Source organism: Corvus brachyrhynchos, unplaced genomic scaffold, assembly GCF_000691975.1.
Source record: "Corvus brachyrhynchos isolate BGI_N302 unplaced genomic scaffold, ASM69197v1 scaffold17, whole genome shotgun sequence".
NCBI classification, from domain to species: domain Eukaryota; kingdom Metazoa; phylum Chordata; class Aves; order Passeriformes; family Corvidae; genus Corvus; species Corvus brachyrhynchos.
Window position 1 is genome coordinate 14,576,927 of NW_008240046.1, and position 22,644 is coordinate 14,599,570.

Here is a 22,644-nt window from a genome sequence, read left to right on the forward strand (position 1 = left end):
TCATCAGTTCAGCAGTACTTTCATCTTCATCACAGAGTTAAAGTGAGGCAGGACTCTCCTTTATGAATAGATCAGGACTGTTCAATTACTTTTTGAACTAAAATCAGTAATATAATTTAAAACTCAATTATATTGATGAATAATAGGTTTTGTTCCTTCATTTTTGTACCAAAATATATTTAATATCACATTTCAACAAGTGCAAAGATTATTGTCAGTCTGGAGAAAATTAGCAAAAAAAGAAACTGTAAAACTGTAACCCTCAAGCATGGAATTTAATTATTATACTTTAAGAGAAACAGCAAATATCTGAAATGGGATTAAAATACTTTGTATTCCATACCAGATATTCATTAAAATCTTACAAACTAAGCAACACAAATATCTCTACTTTCTTCAAACCAATTTCCCAAAGACTATAAGGAAAATGTGACATCTATTATGATGACATATGGTCATTTTTACATGAGTAAGACAGGTTATGCTTTACATCAGTGCCTCAAGGAATAAAAAACTACTAATACCTGGTTATTACCAAGCAATTTAAATCATGGTTTAATTACACAGACAGATGGATTGCAAAACCCTTCTAGCTTTCTTTATGCTTTTAAAATAGAAAAAAGATAATCTGAGACATTTTAGTTTTAAAATGCCTAAAAAATAATAGATGAAACCGACAAAATCTGCAAACTAAGCTTAACAGAGAGGGGTTAAGAAAATCAAATACAGTATTTTATTCATGGTACAAGGTAGCCTTTGCATAACTTCCATTAAAATAATTAACATAGTCAGAAGATCTGGAGGAAAAAAAAAAGTTATCTTAGAGATATCACTTCAGCTTTTTGGTTTGTTATTTATTTACTATACATGTGCAAATTTTATTTTCAAACACTGCAAGCTAATAAAACTTTTTCTTAAAATTTTATCTCTACTTTCTATAAAGTGTAACACGCTCATAGAGTACTTGGAATCCACATTCTTGATAACAATCATGGAAAAGGCTAGACAATCCATATGTGAAAAAAACACAACCCTTTAACTGTTCTTGGGTAGTATACAGGAATTTCATTAAAATCTGACCATCAAAGAGTTGTTCTAGAACACCAACTTGAATTCAACAACAGTTAAATTCAATACATTGGTAAGAAACAATAGCATAACATTGTTTCCTTTTCTTTTTGTGATGTGTAATTTCCATTACATTTTCTTTTGAAAATATCTTCATTTTGCAAAACAGTTGTTACTAGGTCTAGCAAAAATGTTCTGTCTTTTTTTTTTTTTAACTTGATACTTTTTAGGAAGGTTTGAGAGTGTGATTGCTCTGGCTCTCTTCATGGCCTTTGCTAGAGATCTCTTTTTATTCTCTGCTGAACTCCAAAAAATTTGGAAGAAAGAAATTGCAAACAGATTAAGTTCCTTGAACTTAAACACAGTTCTGTGTTTGGTCTTTTGATGTCTAGATTTAATTTTACTGAAATCCTATTTCAATTAAAACTACATCCACGGTTCTATTAATTTATGTATACTTAACTATTAATAGAATATAGTTATAAAAATTACTTAGTCAAAAAAATTTAGCTATGTACCCCTGTACAGATAAAACTGGGAATATAAATCCCTCCTAGGTGTTTACAGAACTTTACTGAACACATAAGAATCTTATGATCCTAATCTAAGCTATATAATGGTGTCTCTCAGATTATTTTTCTGAACAGATCAGATCAAATCACCCATTTGTAACATTCTGCATACTCCAATACTACTTCTGCAAGCTTTATATATCCTCAAACCATCTCCACATGGCTTATGTCAAGTAATTCAAATTTTCAGCAGCACACCATAAACCATGATATTGATAAACTGCAGTGCACTTGGATGTGGTTAATATGCTCTTGAGAAGACCGAGCAGTGTGGCTCACTTTTTCATCACTTTGCCTGAGGGTCAGAAGTCATCTGTGATAAAAATCTTAAGCAATGTACTTAGGGCCACAGGCCAAGTTCTGTCAGCAGCAAACCTCACCATCTTGCCCCACAGCATGGCACCTCCTGGGAGTGCAGCAGGTTTGTTTTTGCTGTGATGTCAGGGAAAGATCAAGAAAGGGAAAGAAAATGGTATATATATTGGTATATATATACATATATATAATATTGGTATATATATATATAGGCATATATATATATATGCCAATAGGGGACCAGGATCATTCACCAGATGTATTCCAACATTCCTTAACATTATCCTGTGTGTAACTGCACCCAAATGATATGTCTAAATCCGTAAGATGTAAGTGATTTTGTGCTTTTCTTCAAGGAGAAGCATACTATGCCTGTATGTAAAAATTCAAACATGGAAAAAACCTTTAGCTATAGCCTGAGAACTAATCACCTTAGGACTGTCACAACATGCAGAAAAGTTGATTTGTGTTGTTGATCTACAGATAAATGACTGTCTAGAAGTGCAGCAGAAATCAGGATTGTCTCCATGGAAACATACTTGCATGAATAAATGAACAGGAAAATCTGTGTTGAATGTGTTTCAAAAACTATTCACAACTCTTTTGAGAAAGAAAAAGAGAATCGTTATCAGTTCAAAAAAACACTCGTGATGTGACATGATAGAATGAGATATACAAGTCACCGTGGCTGCGGAAGATCATGACTGTATTATTGGATCTTAACAATAATTCAATATTGGGTCAAAACCAGAGCATTCACCTAATATTCATGTATCCTAAAACCTGTTCCTTAACTCAGTAGCAACAGTCACTGCCACTAACAAATCAGCAAAGTTATGCCTCCAGTAATCACTAAATCCACAAGATATTTACAGCTTTGGAAAGTCACAGGCTCTATGTGACAAACTTAAAAGGTATATTAGAAATTATTTCTTGCAGAAAAGCCGACAGTATATGTACTCATTTTTACCTCTATTTTGAAACAAACATAACTGGGAATCTGCATAAATAGGCCACCACATATTTGCACATTTAGAGTCAATAAAAGCAAGTCAGACAGGTCAAAAGATTTAGACATCATTTAATCACAGTATGACAATTTTCAGACTTAGAAGAAAATATAATGAATTTGCTAGTTTCTTAATGCTGCTGTTAGACATTGCCTTGGAATGCCTGAAGAAATATACAATTAATATAAATATTAGTAGAATTTGAGCATACACAAGTAATTAACACCATAAAATATCTATTAATTTTTAAAAAGCATATTTTTCCTTCTTTCTTACTGAGTGTTAACTAGGACAACTTTAATTTACTGCATGTTACAGGCAGAATCAATACAATACCTACAGTTCAATTTCACCAGTATTTTCCAAAATAAAATGTGCAAGTTTTTCAAACACTGTCTATAATTAAAACCAGGAAAGAACTTCTGCAGTTACTGCTTCTGTACTGTGCAGTTGCCACAGAGTGTTCACAATAACTAGAAAGAAAAGCCATATTCAAGTTTAATCTTCTTCACGGCAATAAGGAGATTGGGGCATCTCTCTGACCATAACAGATGAAACACTGACAGACAGAATGAATACACATAAAAAACAAACCCATGGCCATTTAGGATAGCAGGAAGTAAGCATGACTGAAACATGGCCAAAGAGACCAAAAACGGTTGGAGACACTGCCCTATGTACAGCTTACTCTGTGAATTCCTGTGTTCCAAGCAACCTTTACTTGTATCTTAGTACTCTGTCCTTTCCTTCAGAGCGTGCACAAAATACTCGGAGGTCCTTCATATCTTTTTGCTACCCCTGACTCTGTTTTTACTGCTCATGACTTACATCTCACTATACCCCAAGCCTTCAGTATCTCATACACACAAATAAATTCCCTCACAATTATCTGAAACATGTAACATGCATCCACACTGGCATTCTAATCTTGAGTGGGAGTGCATTTTTGAAGTTTGTCTCCTTTTCATAGTTAATTCTTACACTTTGCTTTCCTTGACAGAAAATTCTTGGTGCATTCAAATCCTTCAGGATGAAATTAAACCAGAAAGTGTTCTGGAGAAAAGCACTAAACACATTCCAGATGCTACCAGGTATTTACCCCAAATTGGTCTGAAGTAAAACTAGACTGTAGGTGGCGTGAATGTCAGATTCAGATGTCTGGCCTATCTTTCTACTCAGCCATTAACTTTCTGAAACCTAAAGGAATATAACAACTTTAAGACAACTATTTCATTATGACACATTGTTAAACAGGTTCAAAAATTACTAGGTGGAATGGGACGAGCATTTGTTAAACCCTGCTTCCTTAAAGATGATGCTAAAAACTCCAGGGTTACATTTTTTTTCAAAGGCTTATAAAAACAGATCCATTTGACCTTTTTGATATAACTCAAAGCTGATGAGCTCAGGCTACCCCTTTCTCCCCTGCTGATGGCTGCTTTTCCACTCAGCTGTAAACTAAGGATGGTCATCAGCACCACGTAATCAAGCGCAACTCCTTGTGATGCCAGTTATTTCATTGTCATATGGTATTTATTAAGCATACAGGCCTGATCAGTCACCTTGGCTTGGATGGAATTTTGACCCTGACAAATGTCTGAAAGGGCTGCAGCAAGATTAGAATTTTAAGCAGTCTCTGAAGCACCTAAATTCTTGAGCCACTGTGATGAAGAGGTAATGAAAAGCCAAAATAACAGAACCAGAAATAACACCTGATTCATGTACTAAATTTAAATGAATTGTTATGAGAAAATTAAATTATGTAGATAGTTTTAAAATGGATTTGGGAATTAATTATTAGCCAATCCTCTTTTAAATTCAAATTTTGTCTTTCCTATGTATTTTAGCAAGTATTTAAATACAAGAGAGGCATAGTAAGACTTTCAACACTATATGCGTGATTTAGAAGTCCAGTATGACTAATTATACTCAGAAAAGTATACTTGTCATTGATTATTTGAGCATAAACCCCACAATTTTAATATCGTGAGTGAAATCATCTGAAACATGTAAAGCCAAGAAAGCATTTGTAACAATGCTGAGAACAATTCAACATGAAAGACAGATACAGCTTCCCCATGTTCTTTGTGAGCAGAAATTTGTCATTATATTCTAGAATACACAGCATTGTATAATGCAAAAGAAAGGTCAGAAGACTCAACATACAAAAGTGCCTGGAGGGAGGGTGCAAAGAGGACCGAGGCAGTCTCTTCTCAGTGATGCTCAGTGACAAGATAAAAGGGCACAACTGAAACACCGGGGAGTCCCTCTGAACAACAGCAAACATTTTTGCACTCTGAGGGTGATCAAGCACAGGCACAGGCTGGCCAGAGAGGTTGTGGAGTCACATCCTTGGAGATATTCAAAATTCATCCAGCCACAGCCCTGGGGAACCAGCTCTGTGGCCCTCTGCTTGAAGAGGGGTTTTGGATCAGAAGACCTCAAAAGGAGCCTCCCAATCTCAACCCATCCTCAGCAAGTACTTAAAGCTGAGAAAGATGGTACCTAAATGTAACAAACTTCTGTGTGACTAAAGAAAGTATTTGACTAGAACTAGAAAAAACATAGAATGACATAAGGAGATATGCTGATTTAATTACTGTACTCAGTCCAACTAAAAATACACTAGAACACTATTAAAATACTGTAAGTTATACCAAACTTCAGGAAATGAAGACCAAATATAAATATCCACTGATATTTCGAATAGATTAGTTCACATTAATAGTTGAGGATGATGGATACTTATTTTAAAAATTTATGGCAACAGGTTATTAGCTGGCTAATCTTTGGATTACCTCATTAGGATTATTATTTGCTGTTTATCCATGGAGCTATAGGAATTTTCTATCTTAAAAAATTACTTTTAAACCAGAACCTCATTAATCACTACAAAATACAATGTAGTTTTGGCAAAAAAAAAAAAAAAAAAAAAAAAAAAAGGCAAAATAAATTCTTTACTGAATTGTAATTATTACAGATAAAAAGCTGGACAATTATGCAAATTTTAGGTATTCTTTGCATGTAATTTTTTTTAATATATAATCTGTAGTTGCAACAGTACATAATCCACTATATGTACATAATTTATAGATCATAGAAAAACAAGAAACCTATAAACAACTTCTTTAGAGACAAGATGAGAGTTCCACTCCTCTGATCAAGCAGGTGAGGTAAAATGAGGATGAATGTAGGCCAACCAGCATATCTGAAAGATCCTTTAGCAGCTAATCTCCTAATTACTTACACACAGTGAGGTCAGCTATGGTTCTGCTTTTTAAGGACAGCATCTAGACTTTAAAATCGTATTTCTCATCCTGCCTGTGGAAAACAGGCAGACATCCAGTTATACAAACTGCCTATACACATACCAATTATATGGAATATAATGTGCTTTCCATTATTAAAATGGCATACACAGAATAACAAGACTAATTTTAAGGTACTAAGATTCTGCTCTTTTGCCTCTCACTTAATTAACCCCAAACAATATAAATAAAAAGTTATGAGCATCTCACATTTTATTTCTCTACTCTATCAGCTTGTAAACAAGCATAACCAATGTTTACTTAAGATGTTAGATAAATACATAATAAGAAAAAAAATTCCCTTTTTTCATCTCAAAAGTTCAAAAGAATGATGTTTTTTGATCGAACATAGTATCGAAGACTGGGTCACCTCACATGAAAGTCACACAAACTCTCAGAAAAAAGGTGCTGGAGAATTTTTCTTTGATTATTCAAATATCAAACATGCTTTCCAAGAAACTTGTTCAAAAATAGAGCAACAGCACTGCACCTAAACTGCCATCATTTAATATGAAGTGATAAGAAAGTGACACATAATGAAAAACAGCCTGAAGATGGAATTGCTTGTCATTAAACCTTCATCTCCTCCTCAGGCACACTGAGAAGATCACAAGACTCCATTGTGCTGGAAGAAGTTCCCTAAAGAGAAAGTTACCTAATCTTATACACACACAGAGACATGTGATATGTTTCAACTAGAAAATGGAGTCTGAACAATCAGGTAACAGGAGCTCCCTTTAGAAGATGGGCAGGGTTTAAGGAGATATGTTGAATTTCTCAGGGTGGGTAATGCACTTTATTTTGCTTTTCCTTATTGGCTGTATTGGGAATCATCATGGATGGGCCCCAGAATCTGACTTGTAAGTACAATGTCATCAGAAATAAAATATCAGTTATAGGAAAGTCTATAAATACTAACAACTATAAATGTTAACAACTTTTCCTGCAGTGGTAGCTAACCACCAACATAAAGATTCAAAACTATCTTGACGATCTAATTTTGAAATTAGAAATATCTGAGTTCTTTATAAAAAACTAGTAGTTAGGACTGAATTTAAATACTGCCTCTTCCAGCTACTGTCTGTTCTAGCAAACTAATTTGCGTCATGTCTGCAATGACTCATGTCCCAAACAAATATTTTAATGCATGTTGCTTGCAAAAATGTGGAAATTCAAATTTTTCAATATAGGTACTTGCAAGGGAAGTTTTTGAAAAGGACAAACTTTTTGGTCTATACCGAGCATTTAATTTTTTCTTTTCCCCTGCTTATTTCTTGAGGCACTTCCAACTCTCTCCAAAGAGTAGACTCCTTGGTTTAGCCCTGTCAGGTTAGAAAATATAACTTATTGAAGCCCTTTGGGTCTTCAAGGTTAGCTTTGTAGAAGTATAATGAAAAATATTATTTTATGAAATTTTGCTAACACTTATAATCTGATTCATTTAGTATCTCATTCTCAAAGTATCTGAAACCTTATTTTTAGTAATCAATTATTTGCAACATTTAAATGAAGACATCCAGAGGTTTTTTTTATTTAAACTCTTCTTTAAAAGAAATTTAATTTTAGGAAGAAAATAGAAAGGAAGTATTTGAAGAGCTCAAAAAAGAAAACAGACTTGAAATTTCAGCTCATGAAAAAAAAAATTTATATCTGGTAAACACAATTTGATTTTAGTCTTATGATCTGCAAGCAAAAAAACCCCAATAGGTCAACAATTACTTTTATCACACGCTTGGTCTTGTACACCAAAATATCCTGCCTGGTGATTCATCTCCAAAACTTTGATTCCACACACACTGTGGGGTTTTTGATGAATCTGAATCCTTAAGACGTCAGGAAAATAAATTATAAAATCTATGTGTTATTTGACCACATTTTAGAACAGGGTTCATTTATGCCAAAAAGGAATCACTGTAAATAGTTGATAACCACCTTTTTTACCTGAAATTTTCTAGGGGCTCCAAGAACAAAAACTGGGTTTTCAGATTTGTTCTGTTAACACTCGGTACAGTTCTGAGCATGGGCGAGGCTGTGTTTGACTTATTTTGACAAAGTATGAGGAAGAAAAGATGTGAAATCTCTCAATTACACTAAAGGAGTAGAAATTCATTACGTGTAAGTTAAAATTATATATAGTTCTTCCAATCTTCTACTTTCAAAAGTTGCAAGTATGTTACCACATTAATAATTACTGCTGACAAATTAACAGACAACACTTGTTATTATTAAAAAATCCCCATAATTAAATCTCAAAGCAAAAGAAATTTTTGAAAATATTTGAGTAAGTGATGTTTAAATACAACTGCTAAACCATCAAATTAATCACTGGCAGTAAGATCTTAGCACGTGCTTACCCCTTATAAACATTCTAATGCTATTACTCTTCAGGTTATAACATTTCCAAACCAGTAAGACAAAAACTTCTGTTCCTAAGAGGTCCAATAGGACCTTAAAATACCTGTTATTTTTGATTTGATTAATATTCTATGTAATAATATATATCATATAAATTTCATTGCAACAGAACTTATTCCCTAATAAAATGCAAATGCTTGATCCATCTATATTAAATTCAACCATTTTTATAATCAGAAAGTACCACTTCGCTGCAAAAATCTGAAACTTAACATGAAAAATGAACCATAGAAAATAGGCCTGGAGGGAATCTTAGTAATTAATTTGGTCCAGTCTGCTGCCCAATCATCAAGCAGAAAAGAAAGCTACATTCTGGTAGGGCATCACTAGCCAAAGAATTTTGCAGTGCAACTGCAGTGGATTTTTTACATTTAAAGAAATTTGGTAACTGTTCAAAGATTCTGCATCTGTTTGATGTTTTCTGTTACAATTTAAAATATGTAGCATTTGGAGGCATTTTAACAATTTAATACTTTAGAAATTTAAATCCTTCAAAACTATAGAAAATATCTAAAATTCAAAGTGCAGGACAAAGAGAGCAGAAAAAAAGAACTAAGAAACCACTGTCTATAAATGGTAAATTTTGGCAGGGACTTCAAGATCAGTTTTTCCAAGTGTTATATTCAAGGGAAAACAATCAAAGTGACATAGATTGAAGCCTTTAGACACACCATTGTAGATTAACAGAATTTATAAAAACTTTATGGGCGTGCTAAGGCAAATGGAGTGAGTAGTTCTGTTAGTATCTCCCTTAATGAACCAATGTGTGATCTATGTTGTAAAATTCTCTTTATTTGATTGCTGTTCAAGAGAACAGTCCTACTGAATTAGAACGAACTGTTACATAATCAGGTAAATAAAAACCAGTCTGATTTACATTTTGAAGTGAACAGGTCCAAATGAAATTAGAATTAGATTTTAATGAGATTTTGTAAAAGATGCAGTAAAATAAGAAACCAAAATGAAAATGAATACAAGAAAAACATTATTCTACCAGTAATGTCATTATTAGCTGGAGATGTAACATTATTTTTGTATTCATGTGTTCTTTCCCTTCTCAATTAAAAACATAACTGAAATGGTGTTTACATGCATATACCTTCATATCCACACTATCATATCTCATATATATTTGTGCATGTGTTCATCCTTACTGAGATCACCAGAAAGTCATGTGAATATGATAATTATCCTTCTAGAGAGACATACAGGACTATGCAAAGGGATTGCTCAGGTCCTTTATTAAACACCTTAGCATTAACATAAGAAGCTTCCATCTTGCTGCTATCATCTGAAAAAAACGCTGGAAAAGATGGAAAGTGTCAAAGATAATAAGGTAGTTTATAAAAACCAGCTATGATCCGAAATAAAACAAAACATATTCATAGTTTCCATGTCTCTACATGCTTGGGGGACTGAAGCTAAACAAAGATGACAGGCATTTATGGAGAAAAAAGCAACCAAGATTTTTTATTTATAGTAAGATTTTGAATAATTAACTTTCAATTTTTTTTATTTTATCTTCAAGAAATCAAAACAAATATGGATGCTTGTGCAGTCAAATTATTCTTGGGTTTATTTATTATGTTAACAGTAATGCAACTCACTACCTCAATATTTTTTTCCATGATTGTGTTATTTCGTACTCACAAAACAAATCTCAACACAGAGAAGTTAATTTTAAATCTACAGAGACACAAAACCATGCCTATATACAGTATGAAATTTATATTTATGTTAGTGTTTAACCTAAAGCACACTAAAAAAACCTGCCTTATCCAGTTTAACATCCATTAAAAAAAAAAAAGCTTTTGTATGTTTGTTTACTCTATAAACTTCAGGTTATTCCTTATTATGATCTTGCCTCTTTTACACAATATATGTTTCCAACTCAGACAAAAAATAAGTTCACTATTAAGATCAGTTATGAAAATGTTATTCCTGTTAGCTGCCTTTCCCTCCTGTCATGGTTTAACCCCAGCCAGCAACCAAGTACCCCACAGTCACTCACTCACCCCCCACCAGCAGGATCAGGGAGGGAATCAGAGGGGTAAAAGCAAGAAAACTTGGGTTGAGATAAAGACAGCTTAATAGGAAAAAAAAGATGAAGGTGGTCTTAATTAAAATATAGAATCAAATCCTCTCAGAATAAGAGAGAAGTCTGTTTTCTTCAGTCAAATACTACAGAAGTACAGCTACTAAAAATAAAATGGCTATCAGTGAGATCAGGTGAAACACCCACTCCAGACTCTTGTGAATCTAAATTGCTTTTCCTTAGAGAGGTTATGCAATCTCATTCACATTGCAGCAAGTAGAAAAACACTAATTTATTCATTTCAGAAATTAAAATGTTTTTTTTTTTAGTTTAATCTAAGCTTTTCTTTCTGCCCTTCTTGTCTACTCTTAAATTAGTTTCAAAAAACTAAAACACTATGTATTTATTAAACATAGCTTGGTCTGGTGCAGTTGATAAGAGGAGGGAAATGTGAGGCATTCAAGGCTACTCTGCAAGTACTTTCATTGCAATGGGCCTATTGCAGGTTTATCACTCAAATATAATGATAAAATGAAATTTTGAAGCGATAAACTTGATTAAAGTTCACCAGAAAATGAAGGTAGGTAATAAAACTCAGTTACTAATGATGTGTGCATGCAAAACTATGAAAATGGATGTGTACAGAGATACATATAAAAGGATGCAAAATATATACATCTATATATTTAATTGTATTTGAATACATTTTTAGAGAACTAATGTTTACATTTGCTTTGCTACTACCCAATGATGCATCTCATCTGGATTTACTAGACTTTAAATACAGACTCACTAGTACAGCACTCCTATGCTAGTTTTTTCATCTTTTCATTTTCTAATTTCCATTCCTTTCAGGTGAAAATCGCTTCAGTAAAACAGATAATTGCTTCTGCTTTGCAATGTCAAACAGTTTGCCTCAGGTTACGGCAGTGTCTAAAATTAAGATGGGAAAGAAAGTTCTCATTATCTTTCTCCGTTTCCAGCAACCTTTCATCTCACCCTCTTCGCTGGTGTCCAAAGTCGTACTCTCCCTATTGTTTATTCTTTTCTACTGTTTTCTTGCATTTAGTTAAAATTTTAGTTCTGCTCTCACCCACAATTCTTCACCTTCAGTCTCAGTTATGAATGTAAACACTTTACAATGGCTAAAGAGGAAACCTAGAGTATGTGCTCAGTGCACAGCATTTTCAGTACCGGTCGTAAATCTTTGTCTTTCTACTTAATTTTTATGCTAAATATTCTTCTACATCTCGAAACAGAAAAACAAAAGACTCTTTTGAGACCGCTTATATAGACACTCTATTCTTGAAATCTTGAAAAGTCTTAAGATAAAACTGTCACTCATTTCCATATGCATATTTTCCACAGTCTTGCCTTAACTGTCATCTCTTGGCAGTGAAGTTCTAAAACTGTGTCCTCACTGTTAAAAAGACAAAGTACAGACTGACAAATGTGAGGCAATGATAACATACAGTGGCTCCTGCTGCTGGGCTATCAAATTTTTAAGGCACCAGTAAAGCAACCAATCATTATGAGTCTCCTTCCATTGTTACCATGAAACTATGCTTTTATGCTGGAAGGACTGAAGAACAGTTTTCCGTTTTCTATTCAAGGGAAACTAGAGCATGGTGCTGATAATGACAAGGCTGTGGGTTCCATCCCTGTATGGGCCATTCAGTTAAAGCTGGACTAGATGATCCTTGTGGGTCCCTCCCAATTCAGGGTACTCTGTGGTTTAAATTTTAGGCCTCCCTTCAGCTGGATAGCACTGCATGACTGGGATCTTTCGCTGAATATGTATTTGTGATTTTTTTCAGTCTAACCCAAAAAGCTAGATTTTAAACCGCCAACAAAGACATTATGTGTGAGCTTACCCATACAGAGATTTGTATTTTCTGTATTTGTGGACTTCAGCAATATTTAATAGAAACAAATAAACAAAAGTTATCTGATGTAACAGGTTGCCTAAATATATGCTTTCCTTTTCCCAGATGAGCACTAAAATTCTTTATTTTGACATCAGTCATGAAGAATGACTTTTGGGTCCAGTCAGAATGCCCTCTTACAAGTGAAATTCCAAATGTCTGTTGTGAAAGTTGGAGAGCCCAAGCCTCAAGGAATGGGCTCATAAGACTTTTTTGGCTTTTGTTTGATAAATCAACAAGCATCTTGTTTACAGAAGTTCAATTAACCCAAAATATTATTTGTGTAAAAATACTGCCCCTAGAATCAATTGCAAATTAAAACTGTTTTAATTGTTTGATTATTTGAAATAGGCATTAATGAAATATTATTATATTGCATGTTTATATTTTAATTTTGTTCTCCCCTGGCACACTTACACAGCAGAACTAAGCTCATACAACTGACATTCAATATAATTTAAACGTATTATTCAGTTCTAAAAAAGAAATAGCTGAAATAGTTGGATGAGCATCATAGCATTTCTTTATTACATTCTGCAAAGGGTTTTCTTTGAGTAAAAGAGAAACAATATCCAAGTGATTTCAATTCTTTTGCAATTAGTAAAGTCATAAGTTCAGTTAAATATAACTGACAAAAGCATTAGATTTAAAACTATACTCCTATTTGTAGATTACCACTGAGATTTAACTGATATATAAAGAAATAATGCTAGTAGTATCTAATGTTAAGCTTAGTCAAAAATTATTCAAGTACTCAAGTAGAACTGAGAAGAAAATTGATTTTAAAATGCAATGACAGTGCAATAAAACTCTCAACATAACATATAAATGTATTTTCAATTTAGTTTTCATTAGTATGGATTTTCCTTAGTGATTTGACACAATATTAAATGAAAAATACATCATTCTTCAGCAGTTTACATAGATGTCATTGTACTAAATTTATTATTTCTTTTACTGTAAGCAGAAATAATGAAACAATGAAACATATGTTTCAGTATGCTTTTTTATTAGTTAAAAAAGTTTGGTGAGACATTTCAAAGCAATTTTTTCAAACTACTGCAAGCAATTACATTCTACAGTATATTATTGACCTGTAGTTGTTCTCCTAAAAAAAAATATTAAATATAAATTTATACACTGCATATTTAGTCTATATTTACAAGACTATATACACTCTGTATACTTTGCATATATTTAGGCACTATATTTATATAAAGTCTATAATCATATATAGATATTAAGTGTATTCTTAAAACCAGTGAATAACTTATTTGACTCATCAAATAAGTGCAGTCATCAGAAAAACCAGAAAAGACACATTTCTACTGATTTACACAGCATCGTATAGGAACACACTGGATCATACAGAACCAGCCTCAGAGGAACAGACAGAATTTAATTTCAGATGCAGTATTCTCTGATCTCAGTTACTTTGTTTAGCAACATGGATGCTCTGAAGGGTTGAATGAAAAAATGCTGGTTGGGTTCTTATATTTTGGGGCACAAAATGTTCAAACATATAATTTTAGGAGATTTCTATAGAACACATGTTGCTGGGTTTTGTCTGTTTTTTTTTTTTTTAAGCTATAGCACATGGCCTAGTTTTGTTATCTGTCATGTAAAGGTGCATGTTAGATGTTTTCACCTTTTTCAAAATGTTTCAGAGATTGGCTCAACCAGATAGTCAAGACAGTTAGGAAATGCTTCTGGCATCTAACAAAAGAGGGATTATTACACAGCTGAGAACAGAAGCAGCAGCAAAGGAAAGGGAGTAAAGCTTAAGCCAGGAAATGCACAGAAAGCTCTTCTATCTAATATAAATGTTTGCAACTCTACTGTCTGGAAAAGAGAAGGAGATAAAATTCAGCAATAGTTTTAGGCCCTTCATCATTTAATGAACATAGGTTAATAGGATCATGGTACATTTCCTAGACTTATGAACTCCTCCTTACTTCCAAAGTCTGGCTATATGAGAAGTCTGTTGCAGTCATGGATCATTGCTCAAATTCTATCATAAAATGTATTTATTTACCCTCCCCACTGAGATGATATTCACATTTGACATTCTTGAACCTCAGCTGTTCTACATGAATATACACCAGGATCTATCTATATGAAGAAAATAATCTAGATTTAATTTGTGACAGTGAGAACCAAGAACAAAAAGCATGAGGGAATAAACTTTAGCTATTCCTTTAAGAATTGAGGAAAGAGAGGGCGGTTATTCCCTAATTCAAGGCAAAGCAATAAAGAAACAAATTAGCAAGCACAGTAGCCAGGGAACAATAAATATGTCCACTAAGTTAGACACAGTGCATATGTGGCTGATAATTTAACACCATGAAAGGGGATTACAAATCTGCAGTGGCGCAGTGAAACACTAAACTCCAAAAAGATTTAGTGCAAGCAACACAAGGTAGTGTTAAACAGTTGACAAAAGATAACAAAGAAAAAGCAGACACAGTGTCAGAGATTTCATAATACTAAAAGACAAAAGGCCATCTAAACACGTAGACATTGCATCACCCTTAGTGTTGGCTTAATCTCTACCCTTTGAAGCAGCAGCTTGTCCAGCAGCTAGAAAAAAAAATTCATTAAGGACAGGCTATCTCAAAAAATAAAAAGGTTTAAAGTAAGCTTTGACAATTTGAAAAATCAATTCATGTGCCTAGATTCATATTTTAAAGAAATACAAATCCCTAACCTAATCTATTACAAAGTAGGATTAGAAATAAATCAAGTGGTTCTGATAGTTTCCTGAACTACTTTAATGCTGTTTTCTGTTGAAGAGCTGTATTATTGTGAATCTCACACAGATTAATATTTTATACTTCTAGGAGTAGCATCTCAGGCTAGGACTGAGAGAAATAGCCTAGAAATAAAATCAAAAGATGTCCTAAAAATATTTGCTATTGCTAACCAGGTTTCATTAACTACTTCTGGTCTTTTTCTATTAAAATGACAAATCTGAAAGACTACAGTTTTCTATTCTATCATGGGAGGAGAAAAAGAAAGGAAACAACAATTAAACTAATTTGATAAATTCAGCAAACACACACAGTACTGACATTTATCACATAATGATTCAACAAATATTTCCCAAATAACATTTCAAAAGAAGTGTGTGGATGAAAGGGCACATACATAGATTTTCCATCAAGTTATAATACTGAGTGAATTTTCTTAAATGTTTCAAATTACAATTTCCTAAATTCCAAAATGTTCTCTTACCTACCTAGGCTTTGTCAATAAAAACCAAACAAAAACCCAACCTTCCAGATTTTAACTTATTGGCAATAAACCTTCGTAAGAACAAAGTTATTTAAATGGCATTATCTGCTATTTGTCTTATTCTATATTGCCATTTTTTCCCCACTGAGCGCTAATAAGTGCTTGCTGTTGAAGAGGTTTACATTCAACATCTGTCAGTTGTATCCAGAAGTAGCACCTACAGGGAACTGTCAAAGAGATTGCTATTCTCCTCTGTAGCACCAGCAAATCTGTCTCACATCATTTACATACAGATAGTTATAGGCATTCATCATTTCATTATGCTGACTGCCTCACTATTCTAATGTATAATGTCTCTTTAATGAGCCTCAAAAAATACAATATTCCTTGATTTATGACTGCTTAACTGAAAAATTATACAGATTGACAAAAACTCATCATAAAGCCTTTTTTGTGTTCCCACTACCTTGCACTTTAAATTTAACAATTACTCTTGAGTTAACTCATGATCTGCTTCTTTGACAAAAGAAATTATCAAATTTTACCACACTAGGTTTCACAGTCATTGCTGTTTTAATAAATATACTTTCAGTTCCATGAGAAAGCAGCATAGAATTCGACAAATTAAAATAGATCAGTTTTTGTCCAAGAAATAAATGTATTGGACAATCTGTTCCAATATTATTATATGTCAATTACTGTATACTTCCTAAATTATCATGTGGAATATTGCTGTACTGGTCATGCAAGAGGGACTCATAAATGAGCCAACTTACATGTTCAAGTAAATTGAACTATGGTTTATTGTATGAACTTCAATTATTTTTTACACAAATGCTTAGCACTGAAAAACAACTCTGCCATTAAAAGCACACTGAAGTTATTACAAACATACCTAAAACACCAAACAGAAAGCTGAGAAGAAGAGGCAAGCACTTCATTTGACTGCACCCAGGCATTTCAGTTTCCCCAGCTGCATCTCCCTGTGTTTACAGATATATCAGCGTTCCTCTGGGGACACTGGGGTTTGAATACCCAGGCTGAAAAGGTTTACAAACTGCTCATGGTGGCCATCAGAAGCAAGAATTTTCATGCAGTATGATAAAACTTATGATACATTGCTTCTGACAAATCCACAGCTGACAGTTGAATGTTTTTAGCATGTAAGAAAGTGTTGAGCTCTGGCTGAAGTTTCACCCATAACAGAGAACTGCAATTTTTTACTCCCCCATCTAATATAGTTTAAGCTGACCCTAGAGACAGTCAGTCAGTATGCAACTCCCTCCCCCCTGCTCAGCCATTCTTTACCATACAAGTTTTAGAAACATCTTAGCGAGACCTTTCCCTCTTTTCAGATGCCACTCCTTACAGAGGGTTCAAATGCAATGAGTGCAGATAAACAAATGAGCACTGAGGTAACCTTACACTGCCTTATCTCAAAGCATCACTTCCTATTTCCAGATCATGAAACCAGGCTAAAAAGGCTATCCATTCAATGCAGTAGAGATGTACAGAGATTTAAGCAACAGATGGCAATCTACATTCCCTAGATCCCTGCAAAAAAAGTCAACTTTAAGTGCAAAATCAAACAAAACAACAATGCAATACTACTAAACATTTAAAAGCTGCTTCAGTTATGATATGACAGGAAATAAAGTGCATAAATGACACTGATATGTTTGACAATGGCAAGATAAATGCTCAATAAAATAAAAATTTTTATTTCATAATTTTGGACCCATATTTTAATTCCTTTGCACTGAATATTCCAGTCAACATAAACATCTGAGTTTTAAAGAGCCAAACTTCTAAAGAATATAGATAGAGTATCCCCTAATCAACACCATGTGTTTTTACCATCTAGGAGAATTCACATATCTACAGATTACAACCATATAAAATGACAGCCTATCAAATAAGCCAATACAAAATTGTTTAAAAAAATTTTTTTACATTAATAAATCACAGTAATTCCATGTTGTTACTTTGTATGCAGAACTTATAACTCTGAATCCAGAAAACTAGTATGTCAATCAAATATCTGTTGCCAATATAAGGCCTTAATTTATAAACTTGGATACTTCATGAATTCAAAATATCTCAACATCTCCATTCATTCCCATAACAATAAAGAGATTTATATCTCGCTTGTAGTAGTGATAAAATCCAATTTAAGAACTGTTCAGTATTTACTAATCACAACATATCCTTAGACTGTCACTCTGACCATCTCAGAACTATCTGTCTGTGTCCCTTGACATTAACTGTGAGGCACATAGCCAAGGGCAGCCATGGACAATATTTATACTGTCTGTTAGTGCTCATATTGTGCCTCTCTAGCTGGAAGAGACTATGATTAGTTGTTATCTTAGTGGCACAGAGAGAAGTTGATAAGAACAAATACAGATACCCGTATAATCCCTTCATGTTACAATTCTATTTCTTGCTTTTCTTGCCTTACAAATTCGTTATTTCATCTCCATAGTATACAGAGTTACCACTTCCAAAAAGTGGCTAATAATGCCTGTGACTCATGATTTTCCTTTCTCAGTCTGAATTTCAGAAAAGGCAGTGGAGGAACATCAGAACAAGCTTTAAGCCTTCGCATTGTTCTTTCTTACGTGTGCATATAAATACGTGTAACTGTTTTTCTCTGGTAGAATACTAAATTAGCCATTTTCCTTGTAGAGTACTGAATTACACAGAAACCCAAAAAATTTTGTAATATATTTCCCACTGATTGAGCCTACTTACAGGAAGGCGGTGCTGCAAAAGGATTCAATACTTCAATCAGTGTAGTATGTGCATCAGAAGAAAATCCAGAGTGTGTTCTGTTCCTGTGATCAATTTTCTATCTTTCTATAGATACACCTAGGAAATAACCAGTACAGAGTCAGTACAACTAAATACAGAAAATAACATAAACCAAATGATTAGAAATTAAAAAATGAGAATATGTTGAACAATAATTTATGGCAAAGTCCATACAATTATTCATCAATATGGCATTATAGAAGACAAAAGTTCCAGATTTGTCTTCATTTAATTCTGTAGTACCCAAGTGATTCCAGAGTTCTTCAATCTCAAGACTGCCAAGTAGAATCAAACAGATGTTATCATTACACCTAAACAGCCATCTGGTAGCCTGAGAGAAGAAACATAATGACCACAGAGGGAACTTGTCCAGCCGTCCAAAACAGCACAACTGTGTTTCCATTCAGCATGTAGAACAACTGGAGTATATAGAATATATGAAGTAAACAGACATGTTTATTTTAACAGTACAGTTAATTCATCATTTTTGTCTTTCAGTAGAAACAGAAGAAGAAGCTTCTCTTCTTTCAGATCTTATTTACATACTTGGCAGAATTCTACAGAAAGTAGAAAAGTTAGGAATAAGGTATAAAGATGGCCTGTCTAGGTATTTCATAAAGGGGGCAGGGTTCAGATTATCTTCACATCTAAACCAGTACTGACAAGGGCCAGTACTATTCCCTTTAAATAGCTGCAGTCAAAGCTGGACCACACTCCACATAAAAAAAATCTGCCCCAGGAGATAACCATTCTTACTTTATATCTTACTGCTGCAAATTAATCCCTGCTACTTCTTGTCTTATCTAAATCAGTTTATGCTGATCTCCTTTCTCAACAATTTTATATACTGCTACCCTCATTCTTCCCATTTCTTAGGTTCAATAAATTTGGTTCAAAGTCTTCTTCTGATGCCTTTAATATTTAATTTAATTTAATGAACAATCAATAACCGGGTACATTTTATTAGTCCTTTTAGAAACTTAGACAACTTGAGCCTCCAAGTTGTTTCACTGGATGCTTACACATTATGCTCCTAAAGATCTGTGGAGATCAAGTGGATCTTGTTTCAGCAGTTTCTATCCCCTGTGCCTTTGCCACAGACTATCAACCCAGTAAACAGAAATTAGTATGTCATGCCTCAAATTCATAAAGGGTGATAGAGGCATGATGTGTTTTCAGATGTGTCAAAAGATGTCTGCCAGGCATTCTAGCACTTCTTGAGATCTCCTACTGCTGAAAAGAAGGAAAACACTTGTGTAAGAAAGCAAAAAATATGGAACCAACTACACATGTAAGAGTAAATATGCTGTCCCCATTCTTACCTGAAGTATTACAGGGAATTCCCCATCTTGCATTTATGCTGTTAATTATTCCTACTTAGTGAGTGCTTGTGCTTGCTCTCACCAAAATCGTATGTCTATTATTTTCTAGTATTTGTACAATTTATTGTGATTATTTTAAGCCTGAGTCCTGTATTCTAAGGGACAGGGGCAAGATTAGCACCTACTCCATTTCCAAAACTACCAACAATGCCATAGAATAATATTACACCCAGTACAGACTTTTACAGAATTACACTCCTCCCCGCAACTGTTACTGTGGAAAGGAGTGACTGCAAATAAATATCACATCTTTTTAACCCAAAAAACTTGAATACACTTTTAGTCTAATCTTATCTAGATCACAGTTCCCTAGCTTGCTTAAAAGAATGCCATGCATAATTATGAAAACAGCAGTTTACAAAATTAAAGTCATATATCTTCTAACCCTTAAGGCTTGCTGCAGTTTTTAAAGAGATGGAATAGGAATGACTTATTCCTCAGAAATCTATGCGAGCTGCTCAATCTCAGTATCTCTTGCAGATGTGTATAAAGAACAGTTTGATAATTTCAGGTCCCTCAGGGAAATTCAGGTAAGACAACTATGTACAATTCTTTGGATATTTCTTCAGGTCTTACTGTCAGCCCTTTTCTGAGCTTTTGAAATTTCACCATCCTTAAGTTCTCAAATATGATGTTACTATATACCATGTAAAGATTTGTTTATTCCTTCATGCACATCTTTTGTTGCTATAAATCAGAGAGTCTTTTCACCGAAGATGCAAATAAAAGATATTTCTTTGTTTCTAGTTGAGCTTAACCTCACAGTTAGATTATCTGTATTTAGTTTTGTAAGAGAAGTTCATAATTTTTGTGTGATTAATCTGTTATATTTACTACAATTATTGGATTCTAACATCACCCATCCTAGATTCCAATACTGACCCCTGAATCTTCCACAGCTTTCTATACAGAATCAACTAGGTTGGAAAAGACACTTCTGACCTCACACAAAGAGGCTAACAAATATGAGATAGTTAATTAACTGTTCATGTTTAATTTTTAATGTTTTATATAATTGTATGTAGATTTGTCCCACCAGCTCCTCTGATCTTTCAGTGGAGATTTCCTTTAAAAAACATCTTTAGCTGTTTAGCTTGCACTAATTTTCATGCACAGAAGGGATTTTCCAAATTTTTGAGTATGTTTAAAAATGAAAATGAAGTCTGTTATGTTTTTAAATACAACTGATTTTCAAAATGGATGTTTCTGTTTTGGGACATCTATATTACACTGCTGGGTGAAGCTCTTTAAATAGAGAAATATATTCATTAGATTACAGGAAGTATTTTAATTATAAGAAAGAACACAGGAGACAAAACCAGATGAATCTAAGACCACTCAGAACAAGTGTCTCATTTGCCCAGGTCCACCTGTGCCAGCTCACAAGAAAGATAATACAGGGAGGTCTCAGTTAACCAGACGTGTACACGTGTGCATGAAGACCTTCATAACATGGCCCATTCCTCAGCTGATTCTCCTAACAAGCTGAACTTAATAGCAAGTGTCACATTGTCTGGTGTTCCTTTACCCTGTTACAGAAACTGGGGAAGGATGCTGTTCCTCTTGAATAAATTAATGAACTACATGTTCACTACAACAAATGATTTTATGTGCCTTTGTTGCCCATATTTTTCAGCTTCTCTGCTACTCCAGATCAGTTACGCCCTTCTTCCTCCTTCTCAACACTTCATCCTCTCTGATCTATAAGCTTAATTTGCTTTCTTTAATATTAGGCTGGAAATTAGGAACTACAACTTTCCACAAGCCTTAGTGGGCATTGTATACTTCTACTGGATTATCAGCAAAAAACATAGTCCACTGTCTAAGAAAAGTGTAAAACAGGACAATAAGTCTAAACCAAATGTGCTGCTTAAACTAGGCCTTGGGATAGCTGTCCCTTTGGCATGTGAAAGCATGAGAAATCTCAGCTATCCCTGGCGAGAAGGCTATGTTAACATCTGTATCTCATTTTAAGTACTAGATTAATTTTTTTCATAAGACTTTCTCTGGCTTCTCTGCTCTGTAATATCCCACCCTTAACATATAAAATGACCCTAAGAAAAGCAGTTCAGCCCTGTAATTCTACTACTTCCATGATAATAGCATCCCAGATAAGGAATATCTATCAAATGTGTCAGAATATTATCTATTCATTCCAGTCTCCTTTCTTGCCTTATTTTTCTTATCTTCCAGCAGCACGTGCCTGGGCTTCTACTCAACATCACTCACAAAGCTCATAGATAAATAAATCAAAAAAATGAGTAAAACCTAAAAAATAAAATTTAAAAAATACCGACACCAAACACACCCTCATATACTCTTTTCCCTTTCCAAGTCTGGAGTTTTTTGAATACGATTATTTCCTTTCCCGTGACAAAACACAACCTGCCTAGAAAACTTCACCATCTCCTAAAAGCCTTGCAGTGAGAAAGGGAGGTGCGGTGAGGTAGGGACGGGACGGGGCAGGGCAGGGCAGGATGAGGGATATTGGCTCTGCCTTTGCCGGGAGTAGCTGTGGACCCGCAGCAGGCGCGGGAGGGTGAGGCCGCAGGGAGCAGTGGCTGGA

At 34.1% G+C, this 22,644-nt stretch overlaps 1 protein-coding gene across 1 annotated transcript in view; it reads right to left on the bottom strand.

Annotated features, from left to right (window-relative positions):
• Positions 1-18,750, bottom strand: part of TENM3 (teneurin transmembrane protein 3) — a 1,268,339-nt gene extending 1,249,589 nt beyond the window's left edge. The window contains exon 1 of the mRNA XM_017744521.1: positions 18,637-18,750. The gene's annotated coding sequence lies outside the window, so the exon portion shown is untranslated. The remainder of the gene's footprint in view (positions 1-18,636) is intronic.
• Between the last annotated feature and the right edge of the window lie 3,894 nt (positions 18,751-22,644).